Below are 26,604 nucleotides of genomic sequence, written 5' to 3' on the forward strand. Positions count from 1 at the left end.
TCCTGGAAGCCATCTCGCTGCCACGTTTTCACCTGGTAAGAGATGATGGTCTCGGGCTGCACTGGGTTTTCTGTGTTGGTGGGAAAGCGAGGCTGCGGGGGACCTGCAGGTGACACTATCTTTTCCACAGGAGTTAATCCTTAGAAGCCATGCGTGAGAGACACATCCTCTAAGATATTTCATGGAATGAGGGGTTCATTAAAAGCAGTTACATTTCAAAAAAGATAATCAAACATAACACAGTGTAAATACTGCAAGCATTGCATACAATGAAATTATTTAAATAATAGAATATGGTAATGTAATGTGATAGAAAATGCTACTGAATAGTTTAGGGAAATTGCTGGTAACAGTGTAATTGCTAAGAAGCTATGTTCTTTGAGACTACAGAACACAGTTTTCTTGGATACATTAACATATAGGAGAGGATAGGATTGTATTTTCAATAATCTAAGTGTTCAAATTTGAGCACGCACACAGTATTAGATATCATGCTCAAAAAGCGGTGTAAGAATATATAGACTTGTGGCGCACTCTGGAGTCATATAATTAGACTATAAGATAGATATATTGAAGAGTAAGAATTTGCATTGTATTGTACAAAAGGGACAAGATGATTCCACCAAGTCGGGTCGATAAGAAGCACACCAGTTGAGTTGGGTCCGATAGAAGTGATAGCGTATAACTGAGGAACTACTTAAAGGCCTTCATAGATCATGGAACGTGGCTCACTACTGACTATGCAATAGTGAGAAAGCGAATGCCATAACCTAAATAACCTGCCGAAAGCTGCTGTTTCTCCTCCCATAGGTGTGTATAGCTGGTAAGTGGTTGATTCGCGAGCGAATAAACGCACATGAGAAAGGCTTACAGTGAGATTTAGACAAGCTTCGTTTATAGTACATGTCTCAAAGATCACATTCAAAGGATAGCAAAACTATACAGGATATGTGGCTCCCTTAGTAGACTGAACGACTGTATTTGTGAAGCATACGCTCTCTAAATGGGTATGCAGTCCACTTCTTCGGGAGTGCAATTAGAATGAAAACATATTTTAGTGAGGATATATATACCATATATAGAGGTCAATGAAAAGGTGGGAGATTGTCTTAACAGACTCTGAGAGGCTCAATTAAGTAAGAAAAAAAACTTTTGAATGAATAATCAAAATGCCCGTACAGACAGTTTGGATAAGAAGTGTAGACTTACAAGCAATAGTCATGTTTGTACTGGCTAGCCATTCCCATCCGTTCAAGCCTAAATTAGATTTGGTATCTAGTTGCTAATGCAATTCCAGACTAGCAGTTTCTCACTTGGAGTCTGTTTTAGAAAGCTTTTGTTGGGCAAATGCCAACCATCTGGTCTGTCCATTGGAATGAACCAAAGGTTAATTCAGTGTTGAGCTGTGACTCAGCAAAACGGAACTAATGAAGGGGCTCTGGGGTTTTTGAGTGTTATGAATTCCTCGAGGTCAATGTTGTGTCCAATTTAATTTCCTGCGTAGGATGATGTCCAGTGCCAGGTACATGGCAGAGGGCATTGCTGGCACAGATGATAGTGTATAACATGGTGATCATGGTGAAGCGATCATAATGGTGATGGCTGGATGTATGATATAGGCCTCTATGATGATTGTCATTAGATAGATATGTTGGACCAAGTGCATGATGGCTTTGTATGCAAGGATCGTTGCAGGGTTACAGTGTTTTGTTCGTGATGTGTGGTTGCAAGAGCGAAAAACTGTCTGGGAACGATTGTATGAGAAAGCTAGAGTAACAGGAAGTTTAGGCTTAGATACGAAGCTGGGGATATGAGGGCTGAGAATGACAGAACATGGTGCAACTATAATCGGCCTGCGTAGGGTATAGCTCACACTTCTGATCGAACGTCTGTGACGTGGGAGCAAGAGGACTGGAGATCCAGGATTGATTGGATGTCAGAAGTGTGGTTGCAGTGCGTTACGTGTGCTAGAACTTCGGCACCCTCTTCAGAGGGTAAAGCAGATACGACCAGAGGAGCGAGCCGAGGTTGTCATGTCGTTAGGAGATGTAGTCTGCTCGAGAGGAATATGTTATCGATGCAAGGTCGAGACGTGAAGGGTGGGGTTGAGATCGGGAAGCTATAAAGCTTATGCTCAAATAAATTTGTTAGTCTCTAAGGTGCCACAAGTACTCCTGTTCTTCTTACCTCATGATAGTTAACTAAGTTAAAAACATACCTTTTATTTGTATTGAAAACAAGGCCTGTGTGCAATGTGGCAAGTTGATAATATTATGAGAACCTTATCTTTTCGATTTCCACACATTTGTGTCTTTAGATTTAATAACCCTAAAGTTAATGTGAGTAGTTAATTTTTTGTGCATTTTTAATAGTCTTAACAGTGAAGTGAAAGTCATAGCTGCTGTTCTGCTGTCTGTGATGTCACAGAAGTAGGACTTTATTAGGCTCTGCTAAAATCTTAGCAGATACCTATTGAGCATACTCAGAAGAGTTTATTTTCAATCACTGACCATTTTATTTGCTTGTTAATTCATCCACCCTGCAGCTTAGATTCTTCCTCACTGAAGACCAGTCCCATTATAAGACTGAAGGTTTTTGTTTAGCTGTTTTTTAGTTATTAGTGAGCTAGTAAGCCATTCATAGAGCTTCAGCCAGGGTTCTCAAACATTTTGAAGTCATGACTTCATTACAACAGAGAAAAGTTTCAGGACCGCCGCTCCCTCCCCCACATCATCCCATAAAGTGAAGAAAGCTTGTCACAGTCCCCTGAAACCTGTTTCTGACCTCCCCAGGTTGAAAATATCTGACCTAAGCTTTTTCCCTGGGCTTGGTTGGTCCTAGGCGTTTTCCCTGCAGTAAAACTCCATCCTTGCTCCTAGTTCCTTCTGCTTCTGAGAAAGAAAGAAAGAAGAGAGAGAGTGTGTGTGTGTGTGTGTGTGTGTGTCTAAGCCCTTTTATACTCCTAAACTGGAACTAATTGGAGACCCTCGTGATCTAATCCCAATGTGACTCAGCAAACATACTTCTGCATATCTTTGCAGGGTCCCATCACCTGATATCCAGATGACTCAACAAAAGAGCTCTGGATATGCATACAGAGTCTTATTAGAATTGGCTGCCCTGTTACAGTCCCTTAGGCTGCTAACTTTATACTGGATCAACAGATGAGCTGTGTGCACTCATGAGATCTTGGCAACAGTGGAAGTTCAGCAGAGAAAGTGTATGTGACAAAGACCAGCTGTGTATAAAATGGTGGCCATCCCAGTTTTAATCATCACCTGGAACAATATTAATGTTAGGGGAAACCAAATATCAAAGAGCCGGACTGTACATGGAATCCAACCAACTTTATGCCTTGCGACAGAAGAATTCTCAGATAAAAATGCTTCAGCAAAAGCAGCACGTGTTAGAACATCAAGCTGGCCTGAGTACAAAGCACTCATATCGGCTGTCATTTATGTTACCTTCTTCTGGAGGAGGTAAGTGTTCAAGTTCCTAGTTTCCTTTTATTGATAGCACATGCTCTGAATGACAGACAGGCAGTATTTATGCACTATTACTTCTTGCTCTGGATGACACACTGACCTTGACAGACAGGTGATGGCTTCAGGGAAAGGTTAAGAAATTCACACTGATGAGGTAGGTGGGTGTTTCTGCACTTCACAATTTCCTTCTTCCCCTAAGCCTTCCCTCCTCTTCTGCTCTGGAGATGCCAAAAATCCACTAGCTCCCCTCTTTGGAGGATTGGCTGGAATATCAGCAGCAGTGACATAAATAGATGAGCTCAACACTTCGCACTAACTTTTCCCACAAAAAGGTGACAGGAGGACGCTGGCCCTGCAGGATGTTTCTAAAATTAGTGGAGAGACTGATTATAGCAATGCATCAGCTCCATCTGGGCTCACTTCTCCCCTTTAAATGGCATGCAGGGCCGGCTTTAGGAAGTGTGGGACCTGATTCGAATAGTTTCGATGGGGCCCCAGCAGGGATGACTCACTCAGCAGCACTCTGGGTCTTCAGCAGTGGGTCCTTCACTCGGTCCAAGTCTTCGACGGCACGTAAGGACCCGCAGCCGAAATGAAGTGCAACCAAAGACGCAGTGCGAGTGAAGGACATGCCACCGAAGTGGCGCCGAAGACCCGGAGTTCCGCCGGGTGAGTAAAAATTAAAAAGACACCTAAGTTAGGCACTCTTCTGTAGGGCATGGGGCCCTTTTAGACGCAGGGCCCGATTCAGGGGAATTGGTGGAATCAGCCTAAAGCCGGCCCTGATGGCATGGGACCCTGATTTGGACACACTGACCATGCACATTCAAAAAAACTCAGGCAAATATTCATTTGTCTGCCAAAGGTCTGTTAACTGGAGAGAAAGAGAAAGAAAAGAAAATAGTGGATCTCTCATGTATCTGACATCTGGTAGAAGTGAGGCCGAGGTGTGATGGGGAAGTGGGAGATGTCAGAGAACTGGAAGATCCAGGGGCGGCTCCAGGCCCCAGCACGCCAAGTGCGTGCTTGGGGCAGCAAGCCGCGAGGGGCACTCTGCTGGTCCCCGGGAGGGCGGCAGGCAGCCAGCCTTCAGCAGCATGCCTGCAGAGGGTCCTCTGGTCCCGCGGCTCCGGTGGACCTCCCACAGGCTTGCCTGCAGAGGGTCCGCTGGTCCCCGCTGCTCCACCGAAGGCACGCCTGCGGGAGGTCCACCAGAGTTGCGGAACCGGCAACCAGCAGAGCACCCCCCGTGGCATGCCGCCGTGCTTGAGGCAGCAAAATGTCTAGAGCCGCCCCAGGAAGATCATACACCAGGTAAGAATTGGCAGAATAGAGCACCTTCCCCTCCCAACATGCATCCTACACTGGAGAGAAAGATGTTTTTGGTGGAGGAGCCAGCTCTGCTGGCTTTACCCCAGTGAAGATAACCATTCCCTCAAAGGGGGGATTTTCAGTTGTCCAGTTACAGCCAGACTCTCCTTTGCGCTGGCTGAGCAGGACAAAAGGAGCTGCATGGGAAGTGAGAATCTGGCCCTCATGTCCTGCAGAGGCGCTAATCACTTGCTGGCCATTCACACACAGAGAGTGCTTTTAGCTGTCCAGATCCCATCACAGACAGACAGAGCTTAGATAATAACACTTTTCCATAATACCGCTCATCTGTGTATCTCAAAGCACTATGTAATTAAGCCTCATAACACCCTGTGAAGAAAGAAAGTGCCATTATCTTCATTATGGAGATGGGGGAATTGAGGTGGAGAGAGACTAAGGCCCAGAAGTGCCTAACTCCCATTGAAATCATAGGAGTTCGACACCTAAATACTTTTGAGGATCTGGGCCAAAGTGGCTTGTTCAAGGCCGCACATTGAATCGGAGGCAGACCTGGTGATGGAGCCCTGACTCTCACACCTATGTACTAGAGACTGCTACAGACTGCACAGAGAGCTCTGCTTTAACAGATTCCATCACAAACTGGAGCTCATGCTCAAACTGGGACCTGGTGGTCTCTTGACACTAGGAAGAGCTTCTTCGAGAGAAACTAACAGGGACTACCCCTTGCAATCCCGCCATCCTCAACATATGCACTGGCTGAGCCAGTAAGGAGAACTTCTCAAGAGGATATCACTTGTTGAATGTTTTACAGGCCACCGATCCAATTAGAGTGCCAGAAAGGTAGAAGAGATCCTTTCTTTCAGGAATATATACAGCCTGCATCCACTGGATGTGGTTTTTCTTCAGTGTCAGGGTCTGGAATGGAGGGCTTCTCCCATCTGTGTAGTTAATCCACCTCCCCAAGAGGCGATAGCTAGGTCAACAGGAGAATTCTTCTGTCAACCTAGAGCTGTCTACACCGGAGGTTAGGTTGGTTTAACTGTCTCGTCCAGGGATTGGATTTTTCACACTCTTGAGTGACATAGTTATACTGACCTAATTTCCTAGTGTAGACCAGTCCTTTCTGGGGAGGACAGATATATGTTAAAATAGAAGTGATAATGTAGAAGAGCGAGAAATGCACCTGTCAAAGTAAGTGTGCCCCTTAAAATTCAGAAGGTGTCTGACAGTTGGAGCATAAAGTGGTACTAAACCCTAACACAGCACTGTGTGATCCCCCTTTACTGACATTGGCTGTTTCATATGCAGTTACAGAGAACAAGCAGTGACTAGTCAAGTGATGTCTTCCCAATCATGTGTGTATGTGAAAGAGAGAGAGAGAGCTGCCTGGTCTTCCTTCCCAAGGCATGCAATGAAACAGACTGGTTTCCAGGCTTTGTGCCAATGGTCAGATCTGTGCATAGGTCTGGACCATCCTGGCTCCCAATCACTCTTGCTTAATAGAGTGGACTTGCATGTTCACTCAGGCTCTTCTCCAGTCCCTTTGGACAGGCTTGTGTGTAGGTCAGATGTCCCTCCACTCCCTAGTCCCCGTTCTCAGTTCATTGAGATGTTTGTGAGGATCACACTGATGCCCGGCCCCTCAGCTCTTCCTTGATGAAGTGTCCTTTCCTTCCACACTCCAAATGTGGAAAATCTCAGAATTCACAAAAAAGGGGAGTGAGACGATAAGGCATTTGAATTAGTTCTCACCCCCTGAACACATACGGCCCTCACTGAACACCTTCAGGTGGATACATCTGGGATATGTCATACATGCAAGGCAGCCTGATGCAGAACATTTTAATCTGAAGAGTTGGTGGAAATTTTAAACTTTTCCAGTTGCTGAGTTAAATGGCTCTGAGTATTATTGTTTGGTCTGTGGAACCTGATGCTTTCTGTTCTTGATCAGTGTAGAATCATGCATTACCATAGCCAAACTGAGCCCTGGCATAGTCAAGCTGAATTCAGTGGAGTAACACCAAGAATGAATTTGACCCATAATATTTTAAAACTTTGATTTACAAGAAAATTTTGTACACACACACACACACACACAGTTGAAGGCACCTTAATAAGGTTGCCAAGTCTCCACCACTCAACAGTTAGGAAATGCCAGTATTAAGGTTACTTGTGCATTCTTCATTCAGCCCTTTTGTGTATATGCATTATAATACAGTCTGTAAGTACATGATCAGATATTATGATTCCACAGGACCCCTGCTTCCTTCAGTGCTGAGGATGGATGATGCTCACTGAATGAGCAGCTATTTGATATTTTATCTTATTCTCCTTTCTCAGTATAAGATTACAGGCCTTATTTTACTATACATTATTCAAACCCTGCTCTGAAGCCAGAATTATTATTTCCTTGTGGACTTTTCTATGGTGCTCATCACTATAGTTTTGAGTGCTTCACAAACACTAATTTATCTTCACAACATCTCTGTGAGGTGAAGGGGTGGTATTATCCCATTTTACTGACAGGGAATGGAGCTACAGAGAGATTAAGGCCAGAAGGCCCCTTAATATGGACACCCAATTTGAAACACCCAGGACCTGCTTTTTCAGAGTACCTAGCACTACATGGCACTTCATAGGTTCAAAGCATAGGCGTCGACTTCTGCTCCTGCTGGTGGGTGCTTGACCTCCCTCTACCCCCAGCCCTGCCCCTATTCCACCTTTTCCCCAAGTCCCCACCCCCGCCCTGCCTCTTCCCACCCCTGCTCTGCCTCCACCCTGCCCCCATTCCACCCCCTTCCCCAAATCTTCACCCCTGTCCTGCATCTTCCTCGCCTCCTCCCTTGAGCACGCTGTGCCCCTGCTCCTACCCTCCCTCCCAGAGCACCGCCAGACAGCTGTTTGGCAGCGGCCAGAAGTGCTGGGAGGGAGGGGAGGAAGCAGGAACAAGGCACACTCAAGGGAGGAGGCAGGGAAGAGGCGGGAGGAGCTTGGCTGCTGGTGAGTAGAGAGCACATGCAAATCTTTCCCTGTGGGTGCTCCAGCCCCAGAGCACCCACGCAGTCGGTGCCTATCGTTCAAAGCACAGTTCTCATTGACTTCAGTTGCTTCAGCTGTGTTTGCTCAGCACCTCTGTAAGTCAGGCATGAGGGCCTCAAGTTAGGCACCCAGAAAATGAGGAATACAGAAGTAGTGACCATCTGTGAAAAGTATGGTGACTTGTCTAGCATTGCATAATAGAAACTTTGTGGCAGAAACCAGTACGGCATCCAGTTCTTCAGGGCAGCATTCAACTGCCTTACCCATGAGACCATTCTTTTTTCTCCTGCTATTCCCTAACTTATTCACCACACACCTTCCAGTGTCTGCATCAAATAAAGCAGGTGTCCTCAAAACCCTAGCTTCTTTCACTACACCAACCTGAATCATCCCCAGAGCTGCTCAGTCCTGTGCACTGAGTGAGGCAGGGAGCCTCTTTTTTTTTCTGGATGAAAAATACAATTTTATTGGAAAAATTTGAACCAGTTCAGCTCTCAAGCCATGTCAGTAATAGCACAGGCAATGCTGCCTTACAAACAGGGACAGAAGCACTGGTGTAGCAAAGCTCTCTCTAGTTCCTCCATTAGAAGAGGTTGACCCCTTATTCCTTTACAGATACAGTAGGCAGTTTGCTTTACAGTTTGCATTACTTATTGTATGGCTATAAGTATTTCTTTGTTTCAGGAAAGTTCTGGAATGTAGGGTGTTGTTAACAAGGATCTCTCTGTTTTCTGTTAATAGCCAGAAAATTGATTTCTTTTCCTCTTTGTATATTCTGATCCCAAAGGTTGAAGTTTGCCAGGTGTCTCCTGAGGGCCATTTCTAATTTTAAGACTTTGTTCTCGTGCCTCACACAACACCCGAGGCGTGCTTAGATTTCCAGAAAGCCTTTGACAAGGTCCCTCACCAAAGGCTCTTACAGAAATTAAATTGTCATGGGATAAGAGGGAAGATCCTTTCATAGATTGAGAACTGGTTAAAAGACAGGGAACAAAGGGTAGGAATAAATGGTAAATTTTCAGAATGGAGAGGGGTAACTGGTGGTGTTCCCCAAGGGTCAGTCCTAGAACCGTTCCTATTCAACTTGTTCATAAATGATCTGGAGAAAGGGCTAAACAAGTGCTAAAGTTTGCATATGAAGAATTTTATTAAAGTGAATGTTTGAAATGAAATATACAAGAGTTAAGAGGGAAGGTACTGTGCATCTGGGGTCAGGCTTGGGTTATGGAGGGTTACAGATATCGTTTGTAAGGATGAAAACATACATACATATCACATAACTGGCATAGACCCAGACTGGAGTGCAAAGGTTTTTAAAATGTCAGTGGATAAGTGGGCTTGGGTATGCCACCCATGGAATGAATAAGGAGTCCAAGTCAGTATCGCTGTAGCGGATAAGTACATGGGTGGGGTTTGTCCCTTGGTCTGTCAGGGAAGGAAGTGGGTTATTTCCCTGGTTGGTGGTCTCGGTTACTAAACTGCTCAAGCTAAGACCAAAGCAGACTGTGAAGAACTTCAAAAAGAATCACAAAACTAAGTGATTGGGCAACAAAATGGCAAATGAAATTTAAGGTGGATAAATGTAAAGTAATGCACATTGAAAAAAATAACCCCAACTATACACACAATATGATCGGGGCTAATTTAGCTACAACTAATCATTAAAGAGATCTTGGAGTCATTGTGGATAGTTCTGTGAAGATGTCCACGCAGTGTGCAGCAGGATGTTAGGAATCATTAAAAAAGGGATAGAGAATAAGATGGAGAATATTTTATTGCCCTTATATAAATCCATCGTACGCCCACATATTGAATATTGCATACAGATGTGGTCTCCTCATCTCAAAAAAGTTATGCTGGCATTAGAAAAAGTTCAGAAAAGGGCAACTAAAATGATTAGAGGTTTGGGAATGGGTCCAATATGACAAGAGGTTAAAGAGGCTAGGACTTTTCAGCTTGGAAAAGAGGAGATTACGGGAGGATATGATAGAGGTATATAAAATCATGAATGATGTAGAGAAAGTGAATAAGGAAAAGTTATTTACTTGTTCCAATAATGTAAGAATTAGGAGCCACCAAATGAAATTAATGGGCAGCAGGTTTAAAACAAATAAAAGGGAGCTCTTCTTCCTGCGGCGCACAGTCAACCTGTGGAACTCCTTGCCTGAGGAGGTTGTGAAGGCTAGGACTATAACAGGGTTTAAAAGAGAACTGGATAAATTCATAGAGGTTAAGTCCATTAATGGCTATTAGCCAGGATGAGTAAGGAATGGTGTCCCTAGCCTCTGTTTGTCAGAGGGTGGAGATGGATGGCAGGAGAGAAATCACTTGATCATTACTTGTTAGGTTCACTCCCTCTGGGGCACCTGGCATTGGCCACTGTCGACAGACAGGATACTGGGCTGGATGGACCTTTGGTCTGACACAGTATGGCCGTTCTTATGTGCCACATATGCTCTGGAATGCTCTGTGCCAACCATGCCAGACTGCTGAATTACTGATTCCTGCTAGTCTATTTTCAATACACTGAGATAAGTCAGAAATGAGGCCAAATCAGAGCAGAATGTGTGAAATCTGTGTGAAGATCAAAAAGGAAAAAGGGTTGGGATAGGAAGTCCTGCATTTTCTGGTAAGCTGCAAATTCCTTCTAGCAAAGCTCTGGAATTCCAGATCCCAAAGTATTGGGAAAAATATAACATAGGGAGGAAAAAAATAGCTGATGCTTATAGTTGCAGAAATGTTTAGCATAGTTCCCAAGTGAACAGAGCTTCAGTGAGTCGGACGAGTATTTTGAACTCTGAACCCTCAGGAATTCTCTCAAACCAAAAGAATCAAAAGATGGGAAAAGAAGTGTTTGCTCTCTCCTCTGGGGTGAGTTTCAGAAAAAGAGGAAATACATAGTTGCTTGGCTTATAATGAAAATGTAGCAACTGTGTCTGGGGATTGTAGAATAACTGTCTCTCTCTCACTCTTTCTCTCTCTCTCTCCCCCTCCCTCCCCCCTCGGACAGCAAAGGCAGCAGCAATACAAACCTCCCACACATGCTACCCAACCAATGTACTTCACCCCTAACCTGTAGAAACCCCATTGCTTAGTGGTAAGACAGGAGCTCAGTAGTGGTATCCCATTTAGTCTAAGGGCGTCTCGTCTGAGTTTTGCCAATAGGCTGTTGATTGAGTCCCTTACAATGTGGTTATATATATTCTATCAACTGGACTGCAACAACTACTCAATTTAGCTAGGCAATTGAACTGCCCTCAGAATGTCACAAAATCCTCCAGAGACTTCGCTATTGCTGCATTGATTTAATGTGAAAGGTGCTCAGATACTATAGCTAGCTAGCTAGGTAGAGTGCGATTATATAGGGTCACTACAAACCTTTGACTGGTTTGGACCAAGCAATTAGGAGATGAAAGGCTCTGTCTCCCATGACAAGCGCCGTCACTAGCTGTCCCACAGTGGGAAGAATAAAGGCAACAATTTCCAGCTGGTTATGTATTGAACTCTGTTACTATAGTACCACAAATATTCAATATTAAAAGGTAAACAATGCAAAAATTAAAAAAAATATGGTAGTTGGGGGAAAATAAGTGCAAGAAAAGCTGCTAAGGAGAATGGAAAGTGCTGAGTGTTTGTTTCTGTAGGGCTTTAAAGTTATCAGTTTTTAACTGGGTTTGCTGGGATTAGGATGTGAACCAAGAGGAAGTTTAAAGAACAAAGAGGTCACAACTCTGAGTCTCAGTTACTGCACATCGCACACAATACATATGATAAGGAGACTTTACAGAGGTGGCACTGTACATTTCCATTGCTCTCCCTAGGAATGTCATGCAGCATTCTCAGGCTCTATGTAACAGTAGAGCTGGGATGTGACACCCTCAAGGAAATGAAACTGGAATATTTTAAAAACCATTCAGCATTCATTAGAAGAAAGCTGCTCCCAGTCTACTGTGTGAAGCATTTATACATTGGACCCTTTCAATAGCAAGAAGTTCCCCACACCCTCCTGCCTTAGGACAGCTTCACGAAAAGCTGAGATTAACTTTAACCAGTGCTGCAGTCTGCACATTTCACTGTAACAAGGCTATTTGGGGCTTTCATTCCACCTCATTGAGAGTTATCCCAGCTCACTACCGCCAGGTTCCTCTGTAACTATTGTAGTTGCTTGTAATGAAAGGAGTTAAATTTTTAGAATGGCCATAATTGTCCTTAGTACTAGTCTGGATGTTATAGAAATAAATGGAAAAAAGAATGTGTGTCCAAGTTCTTATTCTTTTTATGGCTACCCTTATCTTCACCCCCACCACCATTCCCCCTTGAGTCTAGCAGTGTGACTTCCCCCAATACCTCTGCAGCTCTATTCTTTTTTTCTAAATGACATTTTTTACTTACCCGATGTTCAATATCTCCTCTCTGGTCTCCTCCTTCTTCCTGGGGCTTCTTCTTCTTCTTCTGTTATAGTCTTCTTTTCAGTTTTTTGTTCTATACTCCTTTAATCTTTCTCTCTCTTCTCCCCTTCTTTTCCACCACTTTGTCTGTCTGTCTGTCATTTGTTTCCCCCCACTACCACGTTCTGCCTTTCTCCCTCTTTCTCTCCACCTACTTCCTTTCTCTCTCTCTCTCCACACTGTCCCTCTGTCTCCTCCCCACTGCCCCCCCACACTTTTTCTCTGTTCTTTGCACTTTCTCTCTCTCAAATCCAATTATCCATCTTTTTTGCTTCTTTAAAAAATATCAGTTTCATGTGTTTTCCACCATTCTTGGCGTTTCTCTGTCACCCTGGTCTGTTCCTCACTGCAGACCCGTTGCACTGACTGCTGGCTTCACACTGTCCCGTCCAATTGCTAATACACATAGTTCATGCACCTCCTCTCTTAGATAACAAGCCCTGGTTTCAAACCTTCCTTTAAATTAAAAGAGATGGGGCTGCCCCCTCACTTATCCCAACCACAGCTAAGGAAGTTCCTATGGGACCAAAACTAAAGAGGGTGCTGGGTGGTGTTTTAGGACTCTCTTATTAAAACCCAGACAATCAAGCTGAGTTCCTGTGATGCAGGGGAGGGTCTCTTATTTAGCCAAGCATGCCTTGCACACCAGAAAAACAAAAGAAACATTCTAAATATAAATACATGCACAGCTCCAAAAGTTAAAATAAACCCCAAATACAGGATGCTTTATTTGGAGCACAGGAACATAGGAAATGCCATACTAGCTCAGACCAGAGGCAGGGCACTCCAGATTCCCATCTTTAACTATGGCAGAGGATGGGGCAAGAAACCTCTTTATGGACAAATATGGAATGACCTGCCCACAGGGGACATGTCTTCCTAATCCCTTCACATAGAGGTTGCCTTATGTCCTAAAGCATGAAGGCTTATATCCCTTCTAAAAATGTTTTCATCCTAGCTAATGTTGGCTGTGCTCATTACCTGTACTCATGTCTACTCCCATCGTTCATTTCTATTTAATGCTTGCCTTCCGTGGTGAAAACAAATGCTGAGATTCCAGCCAATCTGAGCTATGGGTGCTGGCAGAAAACAAATCTGATGAACGTGTGATGTGGGCTTTGGCAAAAGAAAACTATATTCTGCATAATGGTTTCACCAAACGCTTTCTCTAGTAGCCTTCCTTCCCTCCAGTGACCCCACATGTAGTCAGAAGTAGTTCTTCTTTCCCATCCACATTATACTTTTGCAGTGATCCTTACTTGCTTACATCAACTAAAACAGATCAAGTCATTTGAGAAGCGAAGGTTGTTCTTGTGAACTGAGTGGAGGGTCAAGAAACAGGAGCTCCTGAACTCTAATCACAGCTCTGCCACTGATTTGCTGTGTGGCCTTGAGCAGCAAACTTAACTCTTCGTACTATATGTCCTCTTTATAGAAAAATCTTATGTAATAGAAAAGGATAACTTTTCTACAGGTTTTGTTGAACCTTCATATGTTATAAAATAGACAATTATATACCTGCTATGGAATTCAATTGTATAGACAAAAACAAACAAACAAAAATATGTGGAAAGGAGAACAATATTAAATTCTTTAGGTTATTTATAGTCATTTCTATAGAGCCTTATTCAATTTCCACAGAGCCCTATTAGCCCCATGAATTTTGATAGGATTTGTCCATAAAGGCACATCTATAAAAATATGATAATAATACAGACCTAACTGACCAGGGTGGTTTTAGGATTGATTTGTTAATACTTGTTTGCTAGAGAGGTGCACACTGTTGTTATTATTGGGTGTGCTGTGGTTGTAATGAAACTGAAACTGCCCCTGTCCCTGGTGGTATTTTGCTGCACACACGAAGTGATCTGATCTGCTTTTCCTGGCTTAGTTCTTCTTTTTTTTTCACCCTAAGACTGAGCCAGGAGGATGGACTCTTCATTGGGTTGATCTATAAACCCTGAATATAAGGGATTCTGTGAGGCTGTGTATATATATATATGTGTGTGTGTCTGTGTGTATCATGTATGGTGTGGGGCTGATCCTGTTATATTATGCGGTGACAGAGACCCCTGTCCACAACAGACCTGGGTGGTTTTTCTGCATGGATTGGAAGCAGGATTTAAGGAACCTGAGAGCAGATGAGCCTTTTTTTTTTTGTAGTCACATTAATTCTTTTAATATAAAATCTTTAATGTTTTGAATTTAATAGGATGTTTGCCACCCAAATCTCTCCCTGCCCAGAAGTATTAATCCAAGACAGGCACAGCAAAAAAAGGTGAGACACAAGAATGTCAGATTCATTTGAGTTCAGAAACAAAGTTTTAAAGAGTAAAAATCAGGGCAGATTTCCATCTCTGTAAGTCAGAAGCGAACATTTTTCCTGAAGTAAATGGTTAGTTGCAAGCCTTGTGTTAGCAGTAACAAAGCATTGCATTGCTTCATCTTCTGCTGCTGGTACTACTGATTACCTTTCACCTCTTTAGCATCTCAGAGAATCTCCAAGCATTTTGCAAACATGAATTTGATTAAGTCTCACAGCAGTCCTGCGAAGGTGAGAATTGTCTCCATTTTACAAATGGGGAAACTCAGTCATGGAGGGGCTAAGTAATTTGCCCAGGGCTTCAGCAAGTCATTTGCAGAGCCAAAAGCTGAACCCAGGAGTCCTGACTGGCTGCCTATCCCTGACTCTAGCCACCAGACACCATTCTCCATCTTATAAATATACACACTCTGGTTAAATCAATAACCATCTCACACAAACATGTTATTTTAATATAATAATAAGAAAACCATAAACTGTTACCTCTTTCTGCTGATTCTGGACAGGTGGATGGAACAACACACAATGCAGGGGGGTGAAGGTTACTGTTAGCTTTGGCACAGACTCTAGGGCAGGCTGGAACCCATCTCTCTGCTAGTGTCCAGTGCTCAGCGGGCTCCTTGTCTGAGGGAGGACCCTTTAAATGGGGCAAACAAACCGCAGATGGCTCCTGGAACACTGCCTCTTGTAGTCTGACACCAGCTGACTGACTGGAGATTCCCTAAAGCTTGAAGGATATAAGCTAGGGGTTCCCAGCTCCTGCTCTCTGCCTGACATGCACTGGCAGCTGTCTGCCCGTTGCTCTTTTAAAGAGTTGTCCAGGATCGGGATATAAATGTGATCTTACGCAGGCTGTATTGTAAGCAGTGACTTGGCCCAAGTTCAGCTCTTCCTCTGGCTCCCAGCTACTCTATTTTTAATGAAGGGTTTGGGGTTATCAGAAAGGAAGTCAAATTGTTTTAGGAAAACAATAGCAAAGCAACTAAAAGTTTATTAGCTTCCTCCCCGGGGTCTGGAACCAACTTGTCAAACTACTAAAAAGATGGCAGGGCTATTTATTTAAAGGGCTAATGACAAGCCTCACAATTTCATTCCTGTTTGTCTTTGTGAAAACAAAGGAAAGTAAAAAAACAATATCAAAAGGGAACAGACATTTCTAATCTGTGAAAGGTGCAAGTAGGAGTTTAGGGTGGGCAACTCAGGACAGCTGTTCTGGTTATGGTGGGATTTTCATGATAAAATGAAGATCCACCCACGCTTTTCCAAGGCACCACAAAAAAATCTCCTTGCTGATGGAAATCTTCCATGCTAAGTCTTAGCTCAGCCTTTGCCTTTAAGTAAATGTTTGAGGAGAACATTTCTTCAGTCATTTTGAGCTATGCAAAGGAGAAAAAAATACAGCAGACCAATGGCAGGGCCAGGAATAGACCTCTGGTCTCCACAGTCACAGTCCAGTACCTTACCATTGGCCTGTTAAAAATATTTACACTGCTCCAAACTAGCTGCAATCAGCTTCTCCATGTGGTTATACCGGCATGTCACTGGAGTCATGCGGGTATAAGAGAGTGGAGAGCCACGCTGCTACATCTGGAAGCATAAAACCTTCAGGTTGGCTAGCCCTCTCCAAGCACTTTCACTGTTTGCACGGACAAGAGAAAGAATAAAAAAGGGAACCAGGTTCTAAGCATTTGCAAACTCTCTTTAACACAAAGCAGTAACATTTGCTTATGGTGCTAACTACTTAATTGTGGCCTTATCCTGCTCCCTTTGAACACAATGGTAAAACTCATCACTTGCTTCAATGGTGCAGGAATGGGTGCCTGAGACACTGATCCTGAAAGGTGCTGAGCCAGCACAGCTTCAAAATTCTGACACTTCCAACCTCCGAGCAGCTCAAAAAACAGGGATTTAATTTTCCTCTGTTCTCTAAAGTCTTGGACAATATTCAGTCCTGGATCAGTGACAGGTTTAAGGTGTGATCTGGTGTCTTTTGTCATAATTTGTGAGGACTAGAGTTACCTGCTATGTCTCATAAGAGAGCTGTGTGATTGCATGATCTCTGGAAGATCCCAAGATACTGGCTGTCAAAACCACAAGAGCCTGATATACAGAAAAGGTATCTTCCTAGAGGTTTAAAAAATATGTTTACAATGTCTGTTGTTCTGAGCTCTGTACAGCTTTTAAAGCCATGGTTCAGCACAGCATTCCCAGTCATCAAAGCCCTTAAGCACATGCTTAACTTTGAAGACATATTTAAATCCCATTTTGTTCATTGAGACTTCAGCATGTGTATGTAGGCAAGCACCTGCCTAAATGTATTGCTGAAGCAGGCTCTCACACAGCCTGCTTTACTGGCAGGGGGTTATGGCAGATATTAGCTATACAAAAATATTTCTAAAATATCATTTTTCTAAAATGTGTCACAGGAAAAACACATGATGGTGTTTGTTGAAGTAAATGTTTAGGTGCCCTTGTTTGGAGAAACCTGTGTAACTTATTCATGGCTTAGTCACTTACGAGTAATGTAGTCATCCCAAGTTTACAGCTCTGAAATCTCTATACTGGTGCCACACCACCATGTATTCTCTCCATATTAATCACGTTAGTTCTGATCCTGAAAAACCTGGGCATGTGAGTAACTATGTATAGGAATAGTCCTACTGTCTTTGATGGTGCTATTCATGTGGGTAAGGTTACCAGTGTGCATAAATGTTAATTCCATGGTATGTCAGTTGTGTATATACTGTGCTAGTTCCCTCCATAAAGAGATAACAGGCCACCGTGTAGGATGATACTTCATGTCTGGCATCATGAAGGCAGATGTGATAACTTGGAAATTGTTGATTGACAGATACTGCCAAGTAAAAATACTCTGGGACCTCTGTCTGCAGAGTGCTGCCATGCGGAGAAGACTAGTGCTTCATGAAGTCACCTGCTCCTCTGCTAGCTGTGGCACTGGAGGGCTTCCTGGCTCCAGAGTATAAGCCTTGGAGGGAGGATGGTGCCAGAAGTGTACGAAAACAATGCCAGTGGAGAAACCTTTGGATAGGAACAGATAAGAGGGCGTGATAGGGAGAGTGAAGAGGGGATGACACACAAGAATGAGAGGTGAATTGCCTAACTTAAAAAAAATGATTTTTGCTGTGGGAAAAGAGGACATGGAGCCTGCTCCACAACCATGACAATTAACCCTATTGGGGAGGTAGAGGACCCAGGATCCAATCCTACCCTAAACACAGTGCTCTCACCATAAGGACTGAAAGCTGTGGAGCCTTCCCTGACAGAAATCTCTTGGGGGAAAAGTGATGAAAGAAGAACGGGCATACGGCTGAACTTGCTGTTATGACAGTAATAGCATTTAAAACAATTGTCCTGAAGCACAAGGAGTTCCTTTGACAGGGCATATTGCCCAAAGCCTGAGTGCTATCTTTAGAAGCATTCTTAAAATGTTTCAAGACATGACCCAGTAGGTAAAATTAAGAGCTGCTTAATTGCACAAATTAGTAAGAAAATATTCTTATTGTCCACTCTTTTTATTAGTGATTTTAGTGCTGGGGACAGCCTCAAAGACTGAAGTCTTCTCTGAACAAAGTAATTATAGTATGGGCAAGTGGAGGTGCAAGCTTCGTGCTGCCTAGCCAACATGTCTCAACCCTGAGTGACTGCCTCTAGGAATAAGATGGTGTTTACTGTCCATGAGACTATTCATCTTTGGCCTGTCTCACTGATAGACAGTGCCAATTGTGGTGGTCTTTTTGGCGAGGTGGACTAGGAACTGGACTAAGACCTTGTACCCTTTTCATAGAGGTTCTTAGATAACACAGACCTGCCTTCCCTGATAAGCTTTGATCACTACCAACTGGGGCTGGATTCAAAGCACTAATCTAGAGGTGGAAACCTCTCTGTTCCATTACCCATCCCTGGAGACCTCTGGTGACAAGAATTCTGACCAGCTGGTCAATCTAGTCTCATACAGGTGAAGAATGTGCTGTGGGTATGTTACTGAGAACTGCAGAGCATGCAACAGAGAAGGGAATGGAAGGAGACAGGAAGACACCCCAGCCCAAAGACACACACACAAAGTACAAGGATGAAGCTCTTTTGTTAGGATAACTCCAGCAGCTTGCACCATAGTCTTAACAGCTCATGCACTAGATGAAGTTCTAGCAATGCTGCCATTCTCAGATCACACTAGTATGGTGGACTTAAAAGGGGCTCATCATTACAAAATCTGCTGAATTACCCTCTCATCCCAAGAGATGCTCCTACCACATCAGACTTGAGGTTCTCTGGCCACAGGCACTGACTTTTGTTTTTCCCAGTGGGTGTTCCACCCTCACGCTACCCTAAGGCTCTGATCCCTCTAGGTTTCTCCCTGAGGCCCCACCCTTGCTCTGCCTCTTTTTGCCCCCCACCCTGTCCCCTCTCCCAAGTCCTGCCCACCTGCCAGGCACTAGCTTCTTTCTGCCCCCATTCCCTGAGTGCCTCCTGCCAGCTGCTCACGCATCAGTGGCCAGCCCTCGGGCCTGCCAAACAGCTGATCCACAGCCAGCACCGGGGCTGCAGAAACCATGGTGGCTGGTGGGTGCTGAGCATTCCCTACGTTTTTAGTATGGGTGCTTGAGCCCCGGAGCACCCACGGAGTCGGCACCTATGCTCCTGGCAATGAGATAGGGTGAGGGAAGCATGCACTTCTGCTGCTCATGCACACTTTCCAGGGCTATCAGTCTGGCACCTTGCAGCAGCACCAAAATTCATTGGAAAAAGGTGACAAGAAAAAGACAACACTGCACTGAACTTTAAAGCTCAGTAAAGTTTTACATCCAGTTCTGCTTTCTGGATGAGTGAAGGTTTTTTTGTTCTGTTTTGTGTGCACCTGCTTTTCCATCCTCACCTGTATTTCTGGGCATCTTGGCCTTTATAGTAAAAGACAACATTGGATTCATATTTTAATGGCCCTCCAAACAAACATTGCAAATAAGAACCTGCAGTGTGTTAAGGAAACAGGGAGACTGAAGTCACTGGAGTTATGTAGAACTTTTAACGGTTATGATTACAGCACAGTGGAAAGCATGATTCATGAGGGACTTTTGGGTAGAATTTGAACAATATGTGGTGGGCAATTGACTAGCATGGGAAATACCTGTGTTACATAATGGGCAATATATGACTAGTTTGTTTGGAGAGTAAAATAAAAAACTCAATAATAATAATGGGGGATTTCAACTATCCCCATATTGACTGAGTACATATCACCTCAGGAAGGGATGCAGAGATAAAGTTTCTTGACATCTTAAATGACTGCTTCTTGAAGCAGCTGGTCCTGGAACCCACAAAAGGAGAGGTAATTCTTGATTTAGTCCTAAGTGGAGCACAGGATCAGGTCCACGAGGTGAATATAGCTGGACCGCTTGGTAATAGTGACCATAATATAATTAAATTTACAATCCTTGTGGTGGGGAAAACTCCACAGCAGCCCAACATTGTAGCTTTTCATTTCAGAAAGGGGAACTACACAAAAATGAGGTTAGTGAAACAGAAATTAAAAGGTACGGTACCAAAAGTAAAATCCCTGCAAGCTATGTGGAAACATCTTAAAGACACCATAATAGAGGCTCAACTTAAATGTGTACCCCAATTTAAAAAACATAGTAAAAGAACCAAAAAGAGCCACCATGGTTAAACAACAAAGTAAAAGAAGCAGTGAGAGGCAAAAAGGTATCCTTTAAAATGTGGAAGATAAATCCTAATGAGGAAAATAGAAAGGAGCATAAACTCTGGCAAATGAAGTGTAAAAATATAAGTAGGAAGACCAAAAAAGAATTTGAAGAACAGCTAGTCAAAGACTCCAAAAGTAATAGCATAAATGTTTTTAAAAACATCAGAAGCAGAAAGCCTGCTAAAAAACCAGTAGGGCTACTGGATGATCGAGATGCTAAAGGAGCACTCAAAGATGATAAGGCCATTGCAGAGAAACTAAATGAATTCTTTGCATTGGTCTTCACTGTTGAAGATGTGAGAGAGATTCCAAAACCTGAGACATTCTTTCTGGGTGACAGATCTGAGGAACTGTCCCAAATTGAGGTATCATTGGAGGAGGTTTTGGAACAAACTGATGAACTTAACAGTAATAAATCTCCAGGACCTGATGGTATTCACCCAAGAGTTCTGAAGGAACTCAAATGTGAAATTGCAGGACTACTAACTGTCACCTGTAAACTATCATTTAAATCAGCTTCTGTACCAAATGGCTGGAGGATAGCTAATGTGATGCCAATTTTTAAAGAAGGCTCCAGAGGTGACGCTGGCAACTACAGGCCAGTAAGCCTCACTTCAGTACCGGACAAATTGGTTGAAACTATCGTAAAGAACAAAATTGTCAGACGCATAGATGAACATAATTTTCTGGGAAATAGCCAACATGGTTTTTGTAAAGGGAAATCATTCCTCACCAATCTACTAGAATTCTTTGAGGGGGTCAATAAGCACGTGGACATAGGAGATCCACTGGATATAGTGTATTTAGATTTTCAGAATGCCTTTGACAACATCCCTCACCAAAGGATCTTCAGCAAAATAAGCAGTCATGGGATAAGAGGGAAGGTTTTCTCATGGATTGGTAACTGGTTAAAAGATAAGAAACAAGGGTACGAATAAGTGGTCAGTTTTCAGAATGGAGAGAAGTAAATAGTGGTGTCCCCCTGGATCTGTACCGGGTCCAGTCCTATTTAACGTATTCATAAAAGATCTGGAAAAAGGGGTAAACAGTGAGGTGCAAAATTTGCAGATGATACAAAACTACTCAAGATAGTTAAGTCCCAGGCAGACTGCAAAGAGCTACAAAAGGATCTCACAAAACTGGGTGACTGGGACAAAATGGCAGATGAAATTTAATGTTGATAAATGCAAAGTAATGCACCTTGGAAAACATAATACTGACTATACATATACAATGATGGGGTCTAAATTAGCTGTTACCACTCAAGAAAGGCAGTCCTCAAATATGGAATCAGTACCCTTGAGAAAAACCTGTGGGAAAACATCAAAACATCAAACATATAAATTATGTTGTTAAAAAACCAAAAACAAGAGGAAGTGTCAACCGAATGTGAGAAATCTGAGGTGATAAGAATGACCTTAACAAATCCTGAGGAAAGCCTGAGCGTAATTTGTGGTTCTGCGAGTGTGAGAAACCAAAAGGCACATGCTAGTAAGATAGATGGTTCTCACATGTGATACCAATGTGGACTAAGCTAGGGCTTCACATAATTAGCCCTTGTTGCACCCTCTCCCCCTTCCCCTGATGAAGGAAAACAACTTCCGCTGGTTCTTCTAAGATCAAAGGGAACCCAAGACTGGTTTCCAAACAATGCACTCAGTATTTGGAAGTGTTGTCACCAAATCAGAGACACCACGCGATATGACTACAGAAAGGGCAATGGAAAATATAAGTGGTTCAAAGCCATGCAAAATTTTTCCAGAGGGTGGGGTGGATGGGAAAATGGGGATTCTGACCATTTGCACAGGTCAGTCCCCGCTAAGAACTAATTTTCAGTCTCAGGGAAGGTAACAACTTAACAGCGCACAAAAGTAGAAGGAAGCTTTGAAATGTGCAGTATGGAATAATGTAACATCACCTAACATCTGATAAAGGTTTCTTAAATAGCCTCAGCTGCATGATTCTGTGTTTCTGCCATCAGTAAGTTTATGGCAATAATAGTGAGTTGTGAGTTCATGTAGGAGAACAGATGGCTGCAGACTGGGGCTTTCTGGAAAGCAATCTAAAAGGCCTTGAAATGTGCTGATAGGAAAATGCTGAGCAACCTGTTCCAATTATTGGGCTTAGATATCAGCATTTGTCTGCAGATCCCGGATTGTTTGGAACACATGCGAGATACTGCCCTGAGAGCTGTTATGGCTATTAATGCCATTGGATACTCAAAAGATGAGAGATGGGAACCTCAGCAGGTTCAAAGATTCAGCTTAGCTCTAGAATGCAGAAGTTACAATGCTCCTCTAAACCATGGAAACAATAGGTGTCTCCTACCAGCTAGACCCACAAGTGCCTCTCCTGCAAAAAGTCAGGAGAGCCCTTCTTCCCATGCCAATCAGCAAGGTCTGTACAAATCTTTTTCTTTCCAATCCAGGGCTCAGACCTCTTAAAGCCTGAACAAATCTTCCTATTTCTCCCTCTTCAGCTAGGTGTGACTCTTCTTCCTGCCCATGGAATCTGTCCCAAGGTGCTTAGTATAAAAAAAGATTCTTTGAGAAAACATGCCCAATAGTAAGAAAATATGGGAGTTATTTTACTCCACTATGAATCAGATTTATACTCCTGCAGCAAACTAAAATCAGTCAGTAAGGCAGACACCATGGTGATGGGCATCAGTATACAAACCTGGAGAGATAGCTAGCTAGAGTAATTTTAAGGGAATTGCAAGCAGGTCAGTGATGGCATGTCCTGAATGGTACCGGGACTGCTGAATGAATGGCAAGCTGCACTTTGCTTAAGTAGATGGATACTGAGTTTTTATTTGCAGTTCAACACACTTTAGAGCAGGGGGAGTCAATAGGCGGACTGCCTGCCAAATCCGGACTGCCAGATGTTTTTGACCGGACTGCGAAACTCGCGGGGTGGGGGCACAGGCATGGGCAGTCAGGGCGGGGGGAGGCTAGTGTGGGTTGAGAAGTAACTGGCCACATGCTGGTAGCCTGGGGGAGCTGGTAGGGGCTGTGGGATAAGGTAGAGGAGCTTGGCACCAACACTGTGCCCCTCACCTGCTGCTGCCACCACCACAGGCCACCACCGTGGTGACTGTGACCATGGGGCAGCATCAGCAAAGGGCTGACAGCAGAAACCCCGGCCACCGCGCAGGATTGACAAACTGAGCCCCACCACATGCAGGGCTGACAGTGGGTGCCCTGCTGCCCCAAGGGCTGACAGCCAAGGAACCACGGTTAAAGTTGCTTCCCCCATCAAAATTTGAAATGGTGCCCCTGGGTCACGACTCCACAAATAAAATGTCCACAATTCCACCTAAGCTGCTGAGGGGTGCATATTTCCTGTCTATCTTGGAGAAACCACCTCTAATTGGCTGCATTCTCCCTTGCTGCCAATCAGGGCTGCTGCAGGAAGCAGGAGGTGCTCTCTACCCCTGCTGCCCCTCAGGAGTCAGGAAGGAGAAGAAAGAGTTCAGTGGCTTGGGGCAGCTCTGCTCTTCCCTTCCCTCTACTCCTGTGACATGGGGAGGGCTCTTGTGTCTCTCCACCTTCTCCTTGCTCCCTGCACCCTCTCTCCCTGCCTTGTGAGCAGGGGGTGCAGAGCCCCAGAGTGAAGGTAGTCCCGCCTCCAGCACTTCTGACATTTAATGGCACTTTGTTTAAACATGGCAACAACAACAACAACAACAACAACAACAACAAGAAAAGGAAAGGTGACACCAAAAATGATTCATTTAAAGAAGAGTAGACTGATGCTTATTGTGTTATTTTGCCACAAAATCCAAAGAGTCGACCCATATGTGTAATTTGTACAGAGACTGTGGCCATTGCTAAGTGGTAACATCAAATGGCACTACAAAATGAAGCACATGGAATTTGATCACAAATATCCACTGGGCTCCTGTTTAATGTACTAAAAATTTAAGCAGTAGGCCCTGATTATATTACTAATATACAGTATTGTATGTGTTCATTGAACAGGGGCACTTACAGTGTGAAAAATGTTTCTCTGAAGTCTGGATCTTGACTATACCTTGATCAAGAAATTTGGACCTTGACAAAAAATAATTGACTACTCCTGCTTTAGAGTTTGGTTCATATGACCCAGGTACCGCTTGGTGTCAAGTGGCAGACGGTGCAGGGGTGCAGGGGAGTACAGGGATCCCCTGAGTCTGATCTCTACATGATAGTTCATCAAAGAGTGTCATGTGAGATCTCTACTGAAAACCTGTGTCACAGTAATCATCATAATCATTGTGAAATGTATGTGTGGCTGTTCCATAAGGAGATACGTATATGTACTGACAATTATGCTCTTAAGATCTGTGAGTTTATCACCAGAAGGTAAACAAGTTTTTTTCAGGCAGGAGATACTTATCTACTTGTCTGGCTATATGTAGATTGAGTGTTGTATACTTCACAATAAATATCTATTTACAGTCTGAGAAAAATCATAATCAAGTGAGCAAAATGCTAATCAAGAGATTGTGAAGTTTACAGGGGTGATTCTCAACAGGAAAAAACAAGCACCAGGGGTTACATTGTTTACAAGACTGTGGATTGTTTGAATAATATCTGGGGGTGCAGAGATACTCCAAGATATCCTTCACCTAGGAAAAAGGCTGCCTGCTTGCTTGTCTTATGGATGTAGGATCGTAGCTGGTTTGGCTGTTTAATGCTGGGAGAAACACTTGAGGTGAGTTAATCTTTATGAGACAGGGGAATGTCTTGTTAATTAAGTTTAGGCTCTAGAAAGGGTGTTATGATTTTATTTTATATGTTACCGTTTGTTTCCATTAATTCTACTTTCTTCTTCGCAAATCTCCATTCTTTGTTAAATAAACCTTTACTTGTTTTTACTATAAGCATATCTAAATGCTGCAAGTAGAACTGAGAGGTGATCCTGAGGTGTAACTGGTAAGCTAAGATGTACTATTCCTTTGGGAACTGTGTATCTGGGAATACTGCAAGTATTCAGTGGACCAGGGATTGGACACTCCAAGGGGATGATGGGAAGGCTCGGGGGTTGGAGTGTGCCTATTGCTTACCAGCAGAGGGGTAGCAAAGTCTGGGCAGACTGAGAGGGGAGTGCTTATGTTGCCCATAGCTGGTGGAGTTGGGGAGCCGACCCCAGGCAGGCACAGACAAGGCTTCATCATGCTCAGGGCAGGTGGTAGTGAGGTGCCTCACAACCCTGGGTACTCCCAGGAAGTGTCACAGTTCAGCTGTGAGAAAGGGATGAATTTGGAGGTGGTTCATACATTTGGATCATTCAGTCCAAGTCATAGCCAGACATATGTAAAGATTTCTCCCTCTCCCTCTTCATTTCTTTCTCCTGCTATTATCTACCATTTAACTCACTGAAATGGATGGATAAAGGCCATCACAACCACTGCAATTTTTCTAGCTGTCATGTAGTAGGTGATGAAATAAAGGAGCACAATGACGGAGGGACTCTCACATATACTCAGGTTTTACAGTACAGTCAGGGAGAACAAGGACATTGCAGAGAAGATACATAACTCTTTTGCCTTAAGCCACCGTGCATCGTGCACCCCTCCAGGGATGCTTGGGGCCATTTCATCCCTGGCATAACTTTGTGCAGCTTCAAGACTGCTCTAAATTACAACTGACTGCAAGAGCCCAAGCTGCTGTTCTGCTGCTGGGATTGCCAAAGTACAGCCGTGCTCCAGGTACGCCTTGACATCCCTGGCACTCCTCTCTGACGCTGGGGCAAGGAGTGGATGAAGTATGGCCACTCAGGCTAGCTCTACACCATGAGCACATTCCCAGGGGGATCCCCAGGTAGCAGTTGAAGATGATTTTAAAGATGGTCTCAGAGAGGTGCAAAGCCATCTGGGGGAAAGGCAGGTGGGTAGGTGGGCAGATAGGGTGGGAGGAATCAGGACTCTGGATCAGGTCCCTACTCTTTTTAGTGCCAGAAGCCAAGCTAAGGCATTGTTACCCAAAGTGTCAGAAGGGTGGTGCTGGAACAAACTGATAAGTTAGAGAGCAGAATGTCTCTGGGAACAGATGGTCCAGACTGAAGGGTTCAGAGGGAACTTCAGAATAAAGTGCCTCAACAGGTCATAAAAATAGCCAATCTCTGAATCAAACTAACTAATCTACTGGAGAACTGAAGGGAAGAAATGTTTCTTCTGTTTTTTAAAAAAGGCACTAGGAACTACAGACTAGCAAGCGGGCCCTGGACCAGAACCAGGATAGTGGTGGAAGCAACAATTAAATACAGAGTTAT

At 43.7% G+C, this 26,604-nt stretch overlaps 1 protein-coding gene across 4 annotated transcripts in view; it reads right to left on the reverse strand.

Moving 5' to 3' along the window:
* GJA5 (gap junction protein alpha 5) overlaps nt 1–15,433 on the reverse strand; it is a 35,043-nt gene extending 19,610 nt beyond the window's left edge. For 3 of the 4 annotated variants that reach the window (XM_032780984.1, XM_032780983.1, XM_075073050.1), the window contains exon 1: nt 15,111–15,433. The gene's annotated coding sequence lies outside the window, so the exon portion shown is untranslated. Of the gene's footprint in view, nt 1–12,248; nt 12,410–15,110 lie in introns of those variants that run through there. The other variant, XM_075073055.1, reaches the window with a different exon arrangement.
* Nucleotides 15,434–26,604: the final 11,171 nt, after the last annotated feature.

Source organism: Chelonoidis abingdonii, chromosome 1 (assembly GCF_003597395.2).
Source record: "Chelonoidis abingdonii isolate Lonesome George chromosome 1, CheloAbing_2.0, whole genome shotgun sequence".
Classification (NCBI taxonomy): Eukaryota; Metazoa; Chordata; order Testudines; family Testudinidae; genus Chelonoidis; species Chelonoidis abingdonii.